The 3,197-nt window shown below is 35.7% G+C and overlaps 1 non-coding gene across 1 annotated transcript; it reads left to right on the top strand.

The window, feature by feature from the left end:
* Positions 1 to 2,793: 2,793 nt before the first annotated feature.
* On the top strand, positions 2,794 to 2,982 carry LOC143155993 (U2 spliceosomal RNA). The gene has a single exon (XR_012994546.1). It is a non-coding gene; the product is annotated as a U2 spliceosomal RNA (small nuclear RNA).
* Positions 2,983 to 3,197: the final 215 nt, after the last annotated feature.

Raw genomic sequence — 3,197 nt, 5'->3', positions numbered from 1 at the left:
CATACATGAAGTATATAAAAATTGAAAACAGCCATTTTTCTAGTGTCATTTCCCCCCTTTTATGGGAAACAACATAAAATGAAATCAAATGTATCATTAAGCAATAACATTAAAATGCCATCTACCACTAGGAGCATATGGATCGTAACTTGTTTCATCATAACTTTGTGCACTTGAACTTTGTCATTACCTTCATAACTTTGGGAGCTTTGTTTAAGTTTTATCATTGCTAATCTACCGTAAATTAAAAATGTCCAATCTTGAATTTTTAATCACCCTCAGCTGTCCTTATGAGCACAATTTTCTGGAGCTTCTTATCCATAAAATGGAGCTATAGTTTTTTCAGGAAGATAATTTTTTTCATTGTGTTTTTTGAATTGAGTTTATTCAACAAAGGTCATCCCTTCTTTTACAAAAGCTGTCTGATTTTGTGAGAGTTCTGCTGGTTAAATTTACAGAGGCCAAATTATGAAGGAACAAGATAGCAGTTTCAGCTGACAGCATGTCATCCTTATGACTGGCAACTGCTGCAGCGTGTTTCTGTGTTTTTAAGAGACTGAAGGAGAGGAAAAAATGCAGAAATCCTTAGAAGAAAATAGGACATCTCACAACTAGGATTCATCTTTCCTAAGACCCTGTCTAAACATCAACTTAGAGATCAACCTGGAGACTCTTGTAGAGAAGGGTGAATCATCACATTTTCCTAAAGTAGGGAAAAATGAAGTCAGATGAATAATTTATGAAGATGCCTATTTTTCTCTGTTGAGAAAAGAAAACTCTGATTAGCACAGCATGCTTTGGATGACCTCTTCAGGGTCATAATGTAACACTGTGTATCTAAATTTTTTATCACCTTTAAGCTTAGGTGATTGACCAAAAAAACCCAAATACTTTTGAGGAACTACTTCTTCCAATGAAGATGTAGGTTTTTTGCAAGCAAGTAAAACCACACTAATTTGTTTCCTGATCAAAATTATTCAAAACATTACTTTATTAACAAGGCAGAACTGAGGATAACTTGCAAATACAAGTATTTAATTACCAAACATCTGTTTGAACTTTGTAGTTGATCACCAAAATTACACAACATTTTCTAATTGACTAACCTATCCAAAATACTACTATTTTCATGCAATCATAGAAGCCCCCCCAAACACATTTGTTTTTGCATGAAACAAATTTCTGCAAGCATTTCTGTGGACATTCAACAGATAAAATATAAAGCAATGCACATATACAGAAAAGCAAATATAACTACAACATGAAGGGACCAAGCTGAAGTCCATATTCTAACTTTGCACTTATTTGGCACAGTTTTCCTTGGTTTTTTTTTCTATCTTAAGTGACTTTTGCTGGTAAGATCAATACATCAGATTGTATTGTATTGTAAACTCTGCATCAGTACACAGAGCAGTTAGGAGAAACACTCTTATTTTCTGAACAACTACCTCATGTCTTGCTTTAGTTTGTTTGACCTTCATTTTAATCATTTAAGCATGGGTTTTTGTTACATATAACTGGTGTAGAACACTTAAAAATTCTTCTACTTGTTGATACATAATGAATGGCTGAGATTTGATGCATATGTTGAGATAATCTTTTAAAAATGCTTGTAAACTCCTCCACAGCTTGTAGTTATGAGAAGCATAAAAATCATATCTTCATATAGTTCCAGTCCATGTGTTATTCAAATAGATTTATTTATGTGTTCAAGGGCAGTATATTATAGACTTCTTATTGAACTTGAGGAGACCAAAAGACCAAGCAATCAATAAAGACTGATTAGTAGGAGTGACAGCAATCTAGACAAAGATAATCCTCTGAAATCCTTTTAGGCTTTTAAGATATATGGAAACAGCTCTGCAAGCAAAATTGTGATCTTCACCTTTTTGTTCACTCTCCTTCTGTAGAATGGCACTGCATTAGTTCATAGTTTTAGGACCTGATTTGTTCAAATCCCTGATTTGAGTTTTAAATTTATCAATAACAATGGCAAGTTTAAGAAATTTATATATAATATGTATGATATATATACATATATAGTTCTGCTAACCTCTGCCTTCAAACTGGAATTTTTTTTTAACTTACATTTTGAAAACTGAGCAGCAGTGAAAGAGAGAAGAGGGATGCATTAACTGAAAATCAGGCATGGAACTTAAAATGAGTGTCAGCTGTAGTTTTGTTGGATTTAGTTTTATGGTTTTTTAAATTTTTTACACCCCAATGAATGATATACAATAAGAAAAGAAAATGAGAACATCTTACATTTCATCAATTTTCAAAAGTCTTGAAATGTAAAGAATTTATTACAAACAGTAAAGTAGTAAGGTCTTGCAGTTAACTTTCTACCTTGGTGGCACCGGTGACACTTGGTGTCAGCTGCTGAAGTCTGAGCTGATACTTTTTTCTTGCCAGACGTACACATTTGTTCATAGTCACAGCAAGAAAGATAAAGGACACAACCAGCTTATTTTGCCTGGCTCCATTCTATCATCATATAGCTTAATTGGAGTTTTATATCTAAAGTCTGATTTTCCTGTAACTTAAAAAAATGCTTTTTGAACAATGCAGAGCAAGTAGTTTCTTAATTATGCACCCAGGGAGTGAAAAAATTCAAAAGAGGGCTGAGGTTTTAAAGAAAGAACATTTTTATTTTTGACCTCTAGCATGAAAAGAAGCCTTTTTAAAAAAAGGCTGTATTATTTACCAGAGCTGCAGGGCATCGGTAACTTACACATCAACAAATTATTCAACATTTGATCATCTATTTCTTTTGCTTTGGCAGAACTTTTCATCGCTTCTCGGCCTTTTGGCTAAGATCAAGTGTAGTATCTGTTCTTATCAGTTTAATATCTGATACGTCCTTGATGAGAGGACTTTATATTAAACAGATTTTTGGCGCCGGGAGTTGGACCCGGAGCTTGCTCCCTCCGCTCCGCGCATCGTCTTGCCCCTGTACTTGGCACTGGTGAGGCCGCACAGGCTCGAATACTGTGTTCAGTTTTGGGCCCCTCACTACAAGAGGGACGTTGAGGTGCTGGAGCGTGTCCAGAGAAGGGCAACGAGGCTGGTGAGGGGTCTGGAGAACAAGTCTTCTGAGGAGCGGCTGAGGGAACTGGGACTGTTCAGCCTGGAGAAAAGGAGGCTGAGGGGAGACCTCATCGCTCTCTACAACTCCCTGAAAGGAGGTTGTAGTG

Source organism: Aptenodytes patagonicus, chromosome 1, assembly GCF_965638725.1.
Source record: "Aptenodytes patagonicus chromosome 1, bAptPat1.pri.cur, whole genome shotgun sequence".
NCBI lineage: Eukaryota > Metazoa > Chordata > Aves > Sphenisciformes > Spheniscidae > Aptenodytes > Aptenodytes patagonicus.
Note: the sequence above shows the minus strand (reverse complement) of the source record. Positions and strands in the feature narration are given on the sequence as shown.